A 16,185-nucleotide genomic window follows, 5' to 3' on the forward strand; every position below is an offset into this window, starting at 1 on the left:
GAAGATAAATGCCTCTATTCTGCGCTTTCACGAAACATAATAATTTTTGTTGCCATTACCTTGAAAAGCCATACCGCTTCCTTCCACACCATCCCCCTGCCCTCCTCCTCCATCACGAACATTAAGAAATTCGAGCAATACTCCATCTCTAATGACCTTAGCTGTCGACGAGACATGAAATACTAAACTTACTTCCTTATCTCTAGCATAGCAGACGATCGATGGGACTATGAGGTTGAAACTGTGCGTGTGTTGTCACCACTGAGAAAGCTGGAAATTAGTTTCATAGCGTACTTCCCCTCTCTTCATGACGGTCACTGTGCTGTTTGCCCTCCTCTCTAACTCGCTATTGTTTAAAACTATACTACTTGTTGCAAAGATGTGGCTTGCCAACATGTATGTGCAATTGTTCACTGCCATCTCTAAACAACTTTTACTGCCATACAAAAACACAGCTCCCTAGAGATACCATCAACAAAGGAATTTTACTGACCGATTTATGCTTGATGATGAATGTTATAATTTATTAGCTGAACGATCCACAATAATTTAAATTTTCTACTTAAATACACACACTTTCTACGTATAAGGTGCTGTTTTGTATTCTATTACAAGTCCATTTTATGATGCTGTCCATTTGTTGAACCTCCTCACCTGTAAATTAAATCCCGGCTACGTCTGTGGATTGGTGTATTTTGGATACAAATTGGAAATTGGGGTAGGCTAGTTTAGTGCTATCTGTACTTGGTAAGAGCGAATGCTTGCTAGGGCATTGCATAAAGAACTTCCTTCGTGTATCTAAAGTTTTTGGTATGCAGTTTCATTCTGCTGTACTAATCTATTGTTTTGCAGCTCATACGTAAAGATTTTTTTATTTATTTGATTATTCAGACATGCATAGCAGCACAGACACTGGTCCATGAGCCATACAGATTATATTCTTACAGGATTGGGCATGGATCGACTGTTGGGGCTGGTAGTTATCAGGAGCATTTTATATTGTATTGTGTGGAATTACGTTGTTAGTTTGGTTTTGACATAGTTGATGTCGTTTAATTGTAACTTACGCAGTTCCTGGGTTGTCTTAATTATTTGGTGTGCACGCACTGTAACAAAGCCGTTCTCAAGTAAGATAGAGTATAGTACTAATTACAGTGCCAGGTAGCTTTTTGCCAGCAAGATGCATGTATTTGACATGACTGCTGGTAATTTTCTAACACAATATTGAGCCATATCCCCACGACCGTGTTTTCCACGCGCGTTTGAGCCGAAATTCAGGTCTACAATATACACCACTTCTGTTGAATGGGGCAGACTTTTGCGCTCAGGCTTGCGAACACGCTGGGGTGCATTCCACCTACTTTCTTCCCACGTGATTGGAAAATGCGCTGCGTTTTTGTGGTCTGTCTGAGGGAAGCGGCCTTCCAGGAAGAACTGCAGTACATGGCTATGAATCTGTTGCTTGTATAACAGCACAGTGCAGCGACTGATGAATTACCTAAATTCTTGCGTTATTCTTGTTAGTTACTGATTACTGTGTTTCGAATAGTCTAATGCGTTTAGTGAAAATTAGCACTCTCCAGGCGTGTCTGAGCAAAGAGTCACCACTGATTTGACAAATGCGCAGCAAAAAAGTTGCTATAACTTTGTGGGACACCCTGTGCGAAGGTGTTTCCTGTGACTTAGCTGGGTACAGCGACTGGGGATTTGGCAGCTCGATGTGCAGGTTGTAGACAGACTATATCACCGTCGCATCTTTGTTACTGTTGATGAAGTGTCAAAATGAAGAGTCTGAACAGCGAAATAATTATCACGGAAGTGCAAAAACACCCATAGCTCTACAACCCATGTGACTCAGAGCAGAAAAACAGAAATAAAAGGAGATAGTCCAGCGATCATTCTGGGAAAAAAGTAGGATGGAATGAATGACAATCAGGAATCAGATCTTGGTGAGTACTGACAGAAACTGTGTACGCTGAAATGTATTCATGAATAAAATATCAACAAGCTAATTTTTAAATTAAAAAAATAATATTCTTCATTCAAGGATGTTAGCGTAAAGACCTTGCCATCGTACAGATTCTTGAGGAGAACAAAAGTAATCAGCAAAACGATTTCTGATATTGCAAGGGAAGATCATAAAATAACACACAATAACGGTTAATTTGTAACAAAACAAAAATCACAAATGAACTTACATCTTCTACATACTTTCTACATAGTCACCAATGTTCTCCACACATTTCTTCCAACGGAGAACCGGCTTCATTGTACCCTGTTCGTGTAAGTCCATTTGCATGGAGTATAGCTATCTGAGGGCTGCTGATTCCAGTTCTGCATCTGTCGCAAAGCATTTCACCATGGACCAAACAGATGAAAGTCCGATTGTGCAAGGGATGGACTGTATAGTGAATGCTGGAGCACCTCCTACCCAAATTTGACGATTTTCTGACGAAGTGGTGCAGCAACATAGAGATGAACATAGCTATGAAGAAGTATGACATTGTCAGCATTAATGTTGTGGCTTCTGTCACGAAGATCACAACGCATCTTAACCAGAGTTTTAATTTAGGCTGCAGCAATCACAGTGGTCCTGTATTCAGCAAAATCCACCAATGACACACCATGTATATCCCAGAACACTTGTCACAAGCATTTTCCTAGCAGACTGAGTCACTTTCAATTTTTTTTTTTTTTTTTTTTTTTTTTTTTTTCATACAGGGGAACCAGTTTGTTTCCACTCTACAACGGCCTTCTTGGTTTCAGGCGTGTTGCGGGCACAACTCATCACCAGTGACGCTTCCTTTCAGAAAGTCGCGCCCATATATAGTGTAACACGTTAAGTGATTCAAGCTTGTCATCTTTTGCTGGCACTTGTGGTTGTCTGTCAGATTCTTAGGAACCCAGCGAGCAGTAACTTTAGGAAATTTCAATGTGTCGTGAATAATGTCATACACCACGCCATAGGAAGTGTTAAATTTGCTGTGATAAGGTTCGCAGCTGCACACCCCATTCGCTCAAAATTGTTGCCCCAATGGCTTCGACATTCTATGGGGATGCAGCCGTTACTGGCCGCCTGGAGCGAGGCGAATCGCTGAAGTTCACACGGCTCTCTTGGAAGAATGCATACCACCTGCAGACATTGCTATTCTCCACATAGTCGTCCCCATATGCCCCACGCATGTCCCTGTGAATTTCACTCGTTTTACGCCCTTTGGCCCATAAATATCGAACTACACTTCACTCCTCTTCGTAAGTTGATGACAATAACATGCGCACCATATTTGTTTCGAAGTTCAGGTTTCTCTCGCTAGAGCTGCACGTGAAAACAAAATACCATCTAACGCGCAAACTCCAAACTAATATCATAATGAAATTCAACATTCCAGCTGCAATACCAGGGGAGAAAAAATAGTGTGTGTTACTTTCTGATCCTCCCTCGTATTAGTTCCTGCTGTCCCATGTGCAAGAATGTTTACCATTCAGCACGTCAGAGTGACATCAGAACTGCAGCTGTCATGTTGTTTCACAAAACTGCGAAGAGCACAACACACTTGAATAACAGTACTCGCCACATCAGCATTAACATCGACCAGACGATGGAAAATTCTCGATTATTTTATTAGATAAAATGCTAAATGCACGTTCTGCATAATGCAATGCTCGTGACAGCCTGTGGTTAAAATTTTTTGTTTATTCGTCAGGTTATTGTGTAACATGCTCAAATTGCCACTCACTGCAAAAGTCTCATCAGCCACGAACACAAGGGGGTGCCACAGTGAAATTTCCACTCTGCAGCGGAGTGTGCACTGGTATGAAACTTCCTGGCATATTAAATATGTGTGCTGGACTGAGACTTGAAAGGCAAAGATCCCAAGTTTGAATCTTGATCCGGAACACAGTTTTAATCTATTAGTAAGTTTCACGTATGAGATTTTCTGTCCACAAGGATAATTCCAAACTGATGCTGCTGCTGGAAAATTCAGAGTTTGACTGAAATTTTTTTATCCAATTTGGCTGCTTTGAATATACTTGATGACCGAATTCCCCTATGTCTATCAATCTGTAACAATAATTGCTGTCTCCTATGGCCATTATAAGAATAGAAAAGCAATTTTTATGATATTCACTACCTGATCTCCTTGGTTTAACGATACTTACGTTTCCCATCTATGGATCCCACACTGTGTGGGAAGTTTGCTGTCTTCTCATACTAGTGGCTGATATTCTTCCACTCTTCTTTGGTCAGTTGTTTCATATATTCCTCTTTCAGCATCTGCCATATGGACATGCAAATGTCTAATAATACCAGCAATTGTAGATCGGCTAAGAAGAAACTCAAAATGTAGAGAACACATTGAATCCCCAGTCCCTAGATACCTGTAAAATAGATTGAAACATCAGCCAACCAGTTGCAAATAGAGGTTTATTATACCATGACCATGGTTTTGATATTTGTAAAAATATCTCCTTCAGAAGTATTGGCCTTATTACATCATGTGATGCAATAGGCGTCACAAGATAAAATATTTGCGTAAGTTACATGTACTGTATGACAGAGAATAAGGCCAACCTGTAAAACTTGATTTGGTCCAGTAGAAATGGTCTATTAAGGCCTCTGGATTTTCTTATTATTTATATTTACACGGCACACACATCCCTGTGAGTTTCACTCAGTTTACCCCCTTTGACCATCAAATATCGAACTACACTTCACTCCTCTTCATATGTTGACAACAGTAATGTGCGCACCATGTTCATTTCGAAGTTCAAGCTTCTTTTGCTGGAGCTGCACATAAAAACAGAATACCACGTATAGTGCAAACTTCAAACTAATATCATCGTGCAAGGTGCACAAAACGAAGTGAAGAACCATTTGTCACACTTTTTGACTTGTAATTATGAATTTTGTAAATTGTTTCAGTTCAAAGAATTTTAACATTGGCAAAAACTATTTTAATTAATACTTATGAATAAACTGACGCAAAGAACAAAAAAAAAAAAATAAAATGTATCTTAAAATTACAACAAGTTTTTCTTCTGCACTGATACATCACTCATGGTTGTACTCCTTTTGTCTTGCCTTAACTTATCTCCTAATATAAGTCATAGGATCAGTATTGCCTCACGTGTTCCAACATTTCTACGGAATCCAAACGAATCTTCCCCGAGGTCGGCTTCTATCAGTTTTTCCATTTGTCTGTAAAGAAATTATGTTAATATTTTGCAGCCATGACTTATTAAACTGATAGTTCAGTAATTTTCACACCTGCTTCCTTTGGGATTGAAATTATTATATTCTTCTTGAAGTCTGAGGGTATTTCGCCTGTCTCATATATCTTGCTCACCAGATGGTAGAGTTCTGTCAGTGCTGGCTCTCCCAAGGCTATCAGTAGTTCTAACAGAATGTTGTCTACTCCCGGGGGCTTGTTTCGACTCAGGTCTTTCAGTGCTCTGTCAAACTCGTCACGCTGTATCATATATCCCATTTCATCTTCATCTATGTCCTCTTCCATTTCCATAATATTGCACTCCAGTACATCACCCTTGTATAAATCCTCTATTTACTCCTTCCACCTTTCTGCTTTCCCTTCTTTCTTTAGAATTGGTTTTCCATCCAAATTCTTGATATTCATACAAGTGGTTCTCTTTTCTCCAAAGGTCTCTCTAATTTTCCTGAAGGCAATATCTTTGTAACCCCTAGTGATATATGCCTAAGTTCCTTACATTTGTCCGCTAGGCATTCCTGCTTAGCCATTTTGCACTTCCTGTTGATCTCATATTTGAGACGTTTCTATTCCTTTTCGCCTGCTTCATTTACTGCATTTTTATATTTTCTCCTTTCATCAATTACATTCAATATCTCTTCTGTTACCCAAGGATTTCTACTAGCCCTCATCTTTTTACCTACTTGATCCCCTGCTGCCTTCCCTATTTCATCTCTCAAAGCTCCCCATTCTTCATCGACTGCATTTCTTTCCCCCGTTCTTGTCAATCGTTTGCTAATGCTCTCACTGAAACTCTCTATAACCTCTGGTTCTTTTAGTTTATCCAGGTACTATCTCCTTAAATTCTTACCTTTTTGCAGTTTGTTCAGTTTTAGTCTACAGTGCATAACCAATAAACTGTAGCCAGAGTCCACATCTACCCCTGGAAATTTCTTACGATTTAAAACCTGGTTCTTAAACCTCTGTCTTACCACTATCTATCTGAATCCTAGCAGTGTCTCTAGGCCTCTTCCACATATACAAATCTTCTTTCATGATTCTTAAACCACGTGTTAGCTATGATTAAGTTATACCCTCTGCCAAATTCTACCAGGGGGCTTCCTCTTTCATTCCTTACCCTCAGTCCATATTCACATACTACTTCTCCTTCTCTTCCTTTTCCTGCTATCAAATTCCAGTCTCCCATGACTATTAAATTTTTGTCTCCTCTGACTAACTGAATGACTTCTTTTATCTCATCATACATTTCTTCAATCACTTCATCATCTGTGGTGCTGGTTGGCACATAAACGTTTACTCCAGTGGTAGGCATGGGCTTCATGTCTATCTTGGCTACAATATTGCGTTTGCCATGCTGTTCATAATAGCTTACCCGCACTTCTATTTTTTTATTCATTCTTAAGCCTACTCTTGTGTTACCCCTATTTGATTTTCTATTCATAACCCTGTATTCACCTGAACAGAAGTCTTGTTCCTCCTGCCACCGAACTTCACATATTCCCACTATATCTAACTTTAAACTCCCCATTTCCCTATTAAAATTTTCTAACCTAACTGCCCGATTAAGGGATCTGACATTATATGCTCCGATTCATAAACAGCAGTTTTCTTTCTCCTGATAACAATGTCCTCCTGAGCAGTCCCCATCCAGAGATCCAAATGGCGGACTATTTTACCTCTGGAATGTTTTACCCAAGAGGACGCCATCATGATTTAACCATATAGTACAGCTGCATGCCCTCAGGAAAAATTACGGCTGTAGTTTCCCCTTGCTTTCAGCCGTTCACAGTACCAGCACAGCAAGGCCATCGTCGTTAATGTTACAAGGCCAGATCAGTCAACCATCCAAACTGTTGCTCTTGCAACTACTGGAAATGCTGTTGTTCCTCTTCAGGAACCACACGTTTGTCTGGCCTCTCAACAGATAGTCCTCCGCTGTGGATGCACATACAGTATGGCTATTTGTACCACTGACGCATGCAAGTCTCCACACCAAGGACAAGGTCCATGGTTCATGGGTGGTGAGACTTCATATACTTGGAGAAATACAAGTTAAGTAAATTTTCTGTTTACTGTGTTATCTTGTTCATTAATCATTTCTGTTCTTGTTGTGTAGGTACATGGTGAAAGACCCCAGGATATGGTAAGGTTAAAATTTATTAAAAAATGAAACAGCAATAACGACAGAATCAAAGACCGACTATAAGCGTCAGCAAAGACATTAGTTATGAATGCACAGTGAAGCGTAGAAAAATGACCATAAAACATCATTCACTTTTTGGTACATGATTTTGTTTCACTCTCTCATAGGTAGAAGTTTGGTTAAGATGTATTGCTTGGAGTACAAAGAGCTACAAGTCTTTCGTATCATATGTGTTTCTGAATAGGAGAAGACTTAATAACAGTATTAAATATTTTTATTAAAGTGAAATAGAATCAAGTTAAGATTATTGAGAGGCACTGGGTTTCCCTGGAGTTGGCTGCCTGCATCTACAATTGAAATGGAGTAAAAGAAGTCCACGGTCATATTTTTGTAAAATTGACAGAAGGAGAAGCTTTCAGAAGATGACAAATAGAATTAAAATATATGCAGTGACGGACACAGAAAAAGAAACGACGCAAGGTAAAGTGAATGAACAATAGCACAATTTCGTACATGTAGAACATTTCATAATAATACAGTGCACCAATATTCTCTTTTCATTGCAAGCAAAAGGACAGTTACCAATCAATTCATTTAATTTTTCCTTTTAATTTTATATATATCTATATATATATATATATATATATAAAAAAACAAAGATGATGTGACTTACCAAATGAAAGTGCTGGCAGGTCGACAGACACAAACAAACACAAACATACACACAAAATTCAAGCTTTCGCAACAAACTGTTGCCTCATCAGGAAAGAGGGAAGGAGAGGGAAAGACGAAAGGATGTGGGTTTTAAGGGAGAGGGTAAGGAGTCATTCCAATCCCGGGAGCGGAAAGACTTACCTTAGGGGGAAAAAAGGACGGGTATACACTCGCACACACACACATATCCATCCACACATATACAGATACAAGCAGACATATATATATAATATGAATTAATAGGTATATATATATATATATATTAATGCAACTGGTGATCTAAGTGCCACGACTTCAGGACATCGGTTGTAAGTAGGGTTTGTTAACTATTGTTATAGTAAGAAATTTCTATGACTTGGTTATTAGTCATAAAAACTAATTGTCTGTTTTTTTTTTGTTTTCATGAATCACAATGAGGAGCAAGTAAAGCAAAAGAGTAAAAATTGAGGAGAAACTTTGGAAAGAAAAAAGAGTAGGTCCCAGGTTACATAAAATTTTCCACAGTAAGCTGTTTTGTTCAGTGCAGCTAATGTAGGACGGCTCCGCAAGTTGCTTGCATGGTTACACTTAGCAGCACCTCTTTTGATATAGATAGAAACATTTTCCTCATTATTCCCTTCCTTGAATTTTACTGTGGAAAATTTACAGGAATTTTTCGTGTGATATGCGTTGTCAGTAAAACATAAAGAATTGCGACACAATAGTTTGTGTACCATAATAAGACATAAAACAGGCTTTGACATCGCGTAAATTACAATTATCAAGTGTAATAATTAGCATGTGAAATTTTAGCATTTTTGTGAAGTTTTTATTTTTGCATATTCAAACAACAAGGCAGAAAAATATATGTCCATTGTTGATAGCAATAGCGAAAACGCAATCAGCCAAGAACTGCGCGATCGAACAATTGAAGTTCAGGCACCATGCATGCCTACTGCAGAAAGTTTTAAGTACGTTAGAGAGGAGTCTCGCAGTTGTGATAAGTGATAGCGACACTCCACAGCATAATAACCTTGATGACACAATGTTTACAATTGACGAAACAATTTTACGCATCTCCCAAACTAATATACTGCTCATGAATGAAACATTGGGGAGCGATACAAATATGAATCTTGACAACATGTTACAACACCACTTGTTCACAACACAAACTTAACTTGGAAGGTACAGCTGACAGCAATCACAGTAGTACAACTGACACACTGCTATGACAGTTATTATCTAACATAAACACAAAATTAGATAATATGAACACCAGTTTCATTGATATGAAACAAAATATGAATACCAAAATTGATAATTTGACACAGAATCTGAAAACCATCAAACAAGATCTAAATACAACGAAACATGAACAAAAACAAGTATTCAAGGATTTACAAGATACGGTCGCACAGAATTTCTATGACTTCGCAAAAAGCTTTCGCACTGAAATTGAAGAGAAGTTTAATGATATGAAAAAACAAGTCAAGCATGAAGTACTTTCTGAAGTTAACAGTAACATTGTGGAGTTAAAACAGAAGGTAGATTTTTTTAACGACCATCATGATCTAATAGAGCAACAGATAAAGAAAATCAAAGACGCAAACACAAACATTGAAGCCACACAGAACCAGCTGTGTTCGGCAGTAAAACAGGTAACCACTGCCATTAACAAAAATGGTAGATGATAATAAAAATACAAAGTACGTGGTATACATTCCCTTGGTTGGCAGTGGCAGCACAATGAAATTTGCTGTCTGTTTACCACGTCCTCTCCCATATTTACCTCAGTTCTCAGTCAAGCTGGTATCACTGTTCCCCCCTCCAGACCTGCCATAGTGCTGTGCTTGAGCAATTGTGAAACACAGGCTGCAATATCTTTTAAGATGCAGGTCATCTGAACAACACCAACTGATACATAAATAAAACATCACAATCACAATTCAATCCCGTTCTCAAACATTTGCTTCTGCAACTTAGTGACATCTGTCAGTACTATCTTCATGAAGGGTCTTTCCGCTGTAATTTATTCTCACATTAACAATTAGAGTCTGTTTAATATTATTTATTTCATTTTTAGATGTTTAATTTTGGATTAATTTTCTTTCTTGCTTCACCTGAATGTCACCATCTTGTTCTAATGCTGATTAGAAAGAGGTAACATTTTTACTCGATATTCTAATATGTGAACAGTGACTGAATTTCTCATTTGCAACCAATGTGGTAAATCATTACAGCCTCTCATAAACAAATTAAATATTGAATTGCGTTCAGTATCAAGTAATGGTTTTTAGGGACAACATTTTTGCCTTTCATTAATAAGTTTACTTAAAAAGCACCATAAATGTTTCTATACACAAATGTATGAGAACTTTTATTGCAAACCTGTTCAAATACAACAAGAGTTCAAGAGGATGCCTGAATTTAATGCTGTGTTCTGCTATGTTTACCAAAATTGTCAAATTTTAAGCATAGCAATAGAGTGTAGTGGTGGTTAGTTTATAGTGTCTCATGTATCCCTTGCATTAGTGCCACACAAGTCAAATGTCACTTGATTGTTTAAGCACCATTGATACTGTATGGAGCGTTTCAGCATACTGGGAAATCTCAAGCATGTTCGAGTGCAAGTATAATTTGCCTGACCCACCCTTCCATATTTTCCAAAATAAATCTGCATGTGACCTCAATAGCCAGACTTCTTCTGTAAATGTAGAACGGCACTTACATCAATCTACTAACGTAAAAGCGTTGACTACAGTTGCAATAATTTAACCTGTAAATATAAGACAACCCTATATTTTTTGACTGATTATTCAACCATAATTTAATTATAATCAAGTAAATACAGTAGTATCATCCATTCTGTCCATATGGCATTTCCCTTTCTTTCATTTTCTTCTGTATTTGTTTCGATTTTAATAACATTTCATTCTTTTCATATCTCATGATTACCTAGCATTTCCAAACTGGAACATCTTTCATTTTTCTTAGAAATCTCAGGTTTCCTGTCTGGATATTGTTCATGCCCTCTGTAATCTGAACTGCATCCCTATCTTGTAAGTTATAACCTGTACTTCTATTATTTTATGTATTTTTTCTTGTATCTTTCTTCACATTGTATAAATCTACCTTCCAACAATACACATTGTATTGTTAGGCTAAATACTTTTCAAGCTTTATGTGTAATGGTTAACAAGACTACATTTACTCTCACATACATCAACATTTCTGAGCCCTCTTTTGAAAATCCATTATGTGTCAAAATTATGACTCTTAGTTTTGTTACAGTATTTTTCACATCAGAGAGACAGAAAGACAGAACTGTTAACATTGGGAGAGATGATATCATTATGTCATGAAAAGTAAACTAAAATGAAGAGTCAAAAACAACATGAAATGTATTCACAGTTGCAAATGTGAACAACCAACATTGCTATCTATGCACAACCCATGGCCGGACCCAAACTTCCATATGTCATGGTTCCTGCATCCTGTATGTCCAAAGGAACAACACTGCATCATTCTTCTTAATGACACAGGCACTGCAATATGGTTTCACAAATCACACTGTAATTTGAAAATGGATAACAAAACAGATTTGAAGAAAAAGCAAAGGATATGTAAAAAAATTACTTTATTTTCTCCATCGCTCGAAGTTCTGACACATTGTTTAAAAAGTATGTTAATGCTTAGGGATTATTTCATTCAGCAAAGTATGCGGAATGCTGAATATTGAAAATATGATTCTTCAGATGCACTGAACTCTTTGCCTGAACTCTCAACGGATCTTGGAACTGGGCAAAGCAGTGAAGTTGCTCACAATGAACAAGCAACATTTTGCCACTTGTGAAATACATGATGATACAGTATTCACTGGAGCGCTTCAAACACATGTTGCCAGGAACTCCTGTTATTCTGTAACAGAAATTCAAGATACTATTTGTTTTTTAAACAAACACACATAAAAAAGCACAAAAAGTAGTAATCCTGGTGCATGAGATGTATGACACAAGTATCCTTAATATTTGTTTAGTTGTGTATTTTCTCTACAGGGCCTGTCCAAGGTTGATGCCACTAATTTAAGCACTAACAGTTGTTATGTACTTTGACATCTGGACAGTTATCATAACAACATGATATTCATTAGTCAAGACATTAAAACTAATCAAGATGACTTTCATTACTAACACATAATATGATTTATTTGCAACTCCAAAAAGCACTCATAGCAATACCCTGACTTCGACATAAGATAAAAATGATTACTTTCTAGATGTCTTAAGTTTATTTAACAATGTCGATTGATATTGTAAAAGAGCTGCACGTATAGAGCACATGAACTTCTTCATATGCTAATTTCAAACCATACTGCATATTGCAAATTTCTATGACCTATCCTGATTGTGTGTATCACAGTATTCTTCTAGATAAATTGGCGTTTTATGGGGTTGATGGTACAGCCAACCAATGGATAATGTCATATCCAACCAAAAGAATACAGAAGGTTGTTCTTAGTAATTGAACCAAGGTAGTCCTTGAACATAATTATGACTGAGGAAATATCACTTATGGGGTTCCTCAATCCTAGTCCAATATTGTTCCTCATATATGTAAACAATCTCCCATCTAATATGAGGGTCGTCCACAAAGTAAGATCCGTTTCTATTTATATCTGCGGCAGCACTACAATTGCAGTTCCGAGCATGCACAGCAGTTACTCTGACTCAAGGAGAAGACATGTACGCCATTTTCAGGTCGCTGCTGCCGACGCGTGCTTTTTAGTGCTTCTTTATAATGTCAGCCGTAATTTAAAATGCCGCCGCATGTGAAATCAGATCTCTGATTTGTTTTCTAAATGCAAAGAAAGTCAAACCAAAAGAAATTCATCGGCAAATCTGCGGCATTTACGGACAAAATGCCATGAGTGATTCAATGGTTAGAAGATGGGTCAGATTGTTCAATGAAGGACGTGATTAAGTGCACAATGAACAACGAAGTGGACGACCATCTGTGGTTACTTGATGAACAGGTTCACACAATAGAAGAGAAGATTAAGCACAACAGTAAGTTTACACTTAGTGCCCTTGCTATGGAAGTTCTGCAAATCTCACTATCACTAATTCATGAAATTGTTACTGAAAAACTGAAATTTCAAAAAAATTTGCTCACATTTGGTACACAAAATTCTTACTGAACAACACAAAAAACAATGGATGGGCAGTGCACTTCAGTTTTTGACACGCTACAATGAAGAAAGTGATGGCTTTCTTTCTCGGATAGTCATGGGGGATGAAACCTGGGTATCGTACGACACCTCTGGAACAAAACGGCACTTAATGGAATGGAGGCACACTACATCCCCAACAAAGGTTAAGGCTAAGCAAATCTTGACACCTCGGAAAGTCATGTGCACAGTTTTTCAGGACAGAAAAGGCATTTTGCTGACTGATTTCTTACCACAAGGCCAAACAATCAATGCACATGGTTACTGAGAGACCATTAAGAAATTGCGCCCCGCAATACAGAACAAGCGCCGAGGATTAGTCAAAAGATGTTGTTTTTTTCCACGATAATGCCCGAACTCACAGGGCAAATGTGACCAAACAACTCTTACGGGAATTTCACTAGAACGCATCTGATCATCCTCCATGCAGCCCAGAGCTCGCTCCTAGCAACTTTCAACTCTTCTTACACCTAAAATCTGTCCTTGGTGCTCAACACTTCAACAATGACAACGAGCTGAAAGAACATGTTACCACATGGTTGAATACACAGGCAGCAACCTTCTATGAAGAAGGCATACAAAAACTTGTGCCACACTATGACAAGTGCCTAAAAAATTTCAGAAGCTATGTACAAAAGTAGTTTAACAGTTGTAGATTTTTGTACAATTAATAGTTTTACTGTATCTGTACATGTTTGTTTTATACAACCAAATGGAACTTACTTTGTGGACATACCTCGTATACAACAAGCAGATTACTTCTTTTTACAGAAGAAACTAGTATTGTAATCAGTCCTTACATACATACAGAAACAGAAAAAATGGTAATTAATATTCTGGAAAGTATCATTGACATGTTTTCAGCAAATGATCTCACCTTCAATTTTAAAAAGACACAACATACTCCGTTCTGCACATCTAAGAGTGATATACACATATTAAAAAAGTTTTCCATCAACCCGGTTCCCAGAACTCCTGATGACATACGCTGACTGTTCTGAGATGTCATAAACCTACCCAAAGATGTAAGCAATCATGCATCAGCAGCACCTATTAGACGGAATGGGTCCGACACCCAATCAGTTTCAGTCATTCCACCAGGAAGGAGGTACACGGCTCGTGTCATCTGTAGTTCAACCACGCGTCTTGGAGTGAACCAAAGTGATGTTGTTCGGACATGGAGAAGATCCAGAGAGACTGGAACTGTCAGTGACATGCTTCGCTCAGACCGCCCAAGGGCTACTACTGCAGTGGATGACTGCTACCTACGGATTATGGCTCAGAGGAAACCTGACAGCAATGCTACCATGTTGAATAATGCTTTTCGTGTAGCCAGATGATGCTGTTTTACAACTCAAACTGTGTGTAAATAGGCTGCATGATGCGCAACTTCACTCCCGACGTCCATGGTGAGGTCCATTTTTGCAACCATGACACAATGCAGTGCAGTACAGATGGGCCTAATAACATGCTGAATGGACTGCTCAGGATTGGCATCACGTTCTCTTCACCAATGAGTTTCGTTTATGCCTTCTACCAGACAGTCATCGGAGATGTGTTTGGAGGCAACCCGGTCAGGCTGAACACCTTAGACACACTGTCCAGTGAGTGCAGCAAGATGGAGGTTCCCTGCTGTTTTGGGGTGGCATTATGTGGGGCCGATGTACGTCGCTGGTGGTCATGGAAGGCTCCGTAACGGCTGTACGATACGTGAATGCCATCCTCCGACCAATAGCACAACCATATTGGCAGCATATTAGCAGGGCATTTGTCTTCTTGGAAGACAATTCACACTCCCACCATCCACATCTTGTGAATGAATTCCTTCAGGATAACGACATCGCTCGACAAGAGTGACCAGCATGTTCTTCAGACATGAACCCTATCGAACATGCCTGGGATAGATTGAAAAGGGCTGTTTATGGATGATATGATCCACCAACCTCTCTGAGGGATCTATGCTGAATCACTGTCGAGGAGTGGGGACCAGCAGTGCCTTGATGAACTTGTGGATAGCATGCCACGACGAATACAGACATGCATCAATGCAAGAGGACGTGCTACTAGGTATTAGGGGTATTGGTGTGTACAGCAGTTTGGACCACCACCTCTGAAGGTCTTGCTGTATGTTGGTACAACATGCAATGTGTGGTTTTCATGAGCAATAAAAAGGGCAGAAATGATGTTTATGTTGATCTCTATTCCAATTTTCTGTACGGGTTCCGCAACTCTCAAAACTGAGGTGATGCAAAACTTTTTTTCATGTGTGTATGAATGGTAAGTGTACCGTTTCTCAGTTAGTTTTTGATTACTTCAGTCAGAATATTTTTCATGATTTTATATTGTTTCTAAACAGTAGGAAATGGAAAGGGACTGTGCTTGTTGCTTGCAGGCACAATGTGAGTTGGCTGGTGTCTGGAAATAGCTGGAAGGCATGTTGGCCGTGGTAGATATGCTTGAGACTGCACCTAAAGCTGCTTATTGCTGAGCCGCGACACCTCTGATGCCACTGGAAATCTTGTTGTCACTGTGTCTTTCATCATGCAACAACAGACAGTTTTGTCCTCATTCGAGGAGGAGGGGCAGATAACTGTGTGTTCACATATCTATGGGTAAAATGTGATTGATGGAATTGGTCCCACAGCTGCCCTCTTACATCTCACACAGACGACTGCAGCCATGTGTGTGAGTTGCATTTGCATGAGAGAGAGAGTGTGTGTGTGTGTGTGTGTGTGTGTGTGTGTGTGTGTGTGTGTGTGTGTGTGTGTGGGCGCACGTGCTATTGTTGACGAAGGCCAGTGGCCAAAAGCTTTAACTGTGAGAATCTTCTTGTTGTACCTATCTGTGACTCAGCATCTCCGCTATATAGCAAATAAGATAATGTAGATTTC

The 16,185-nt window shown here is 38.8% G+C and overlaps 1 protein-coding gene across 4 annotated transcripts in view; it reads right to left on the minus strand.

Moving 5' to 3' along the window:
* Nucleotides 1-11,687: 11,687 nt before the first annotated feature.
* The window catches only part of LOC124805108 (mediator of RNA polymerase II transcription subunit 25), a 164,707-nt gene continuing 160,209 nt past the window's right edge, over nt 11,688-16,185 (minus strand). For all 4 annotated transcript variants that reach the window (XM_047265557.1, XM_047265558.1, XM_047265559.1 and 1 more), the window contains one exon: nt 11,688-11,985. The gene's annotated coding sequence lies outside the window, so the exon portion shown is untranslated. The remainder of the gene's footprint in view (nt 11,986-16,185) is intronic.

The sequence above is a fragment of the Schistocerca piceifrons genome, chromosome 7 (genome assembly GCF_021461385.2).
Source record: "Schistocerca piceifrons isolate TAMUIC-IGC-003096 chromosome 7, iqSchPice1.1, whole genome shotgun sequence".
NCBI lineage: Eukaryota > Metazoa > Arthropoda > Insecta > Orthoptera > Acrididae > Schistocerca > Schistocerca piceifrons.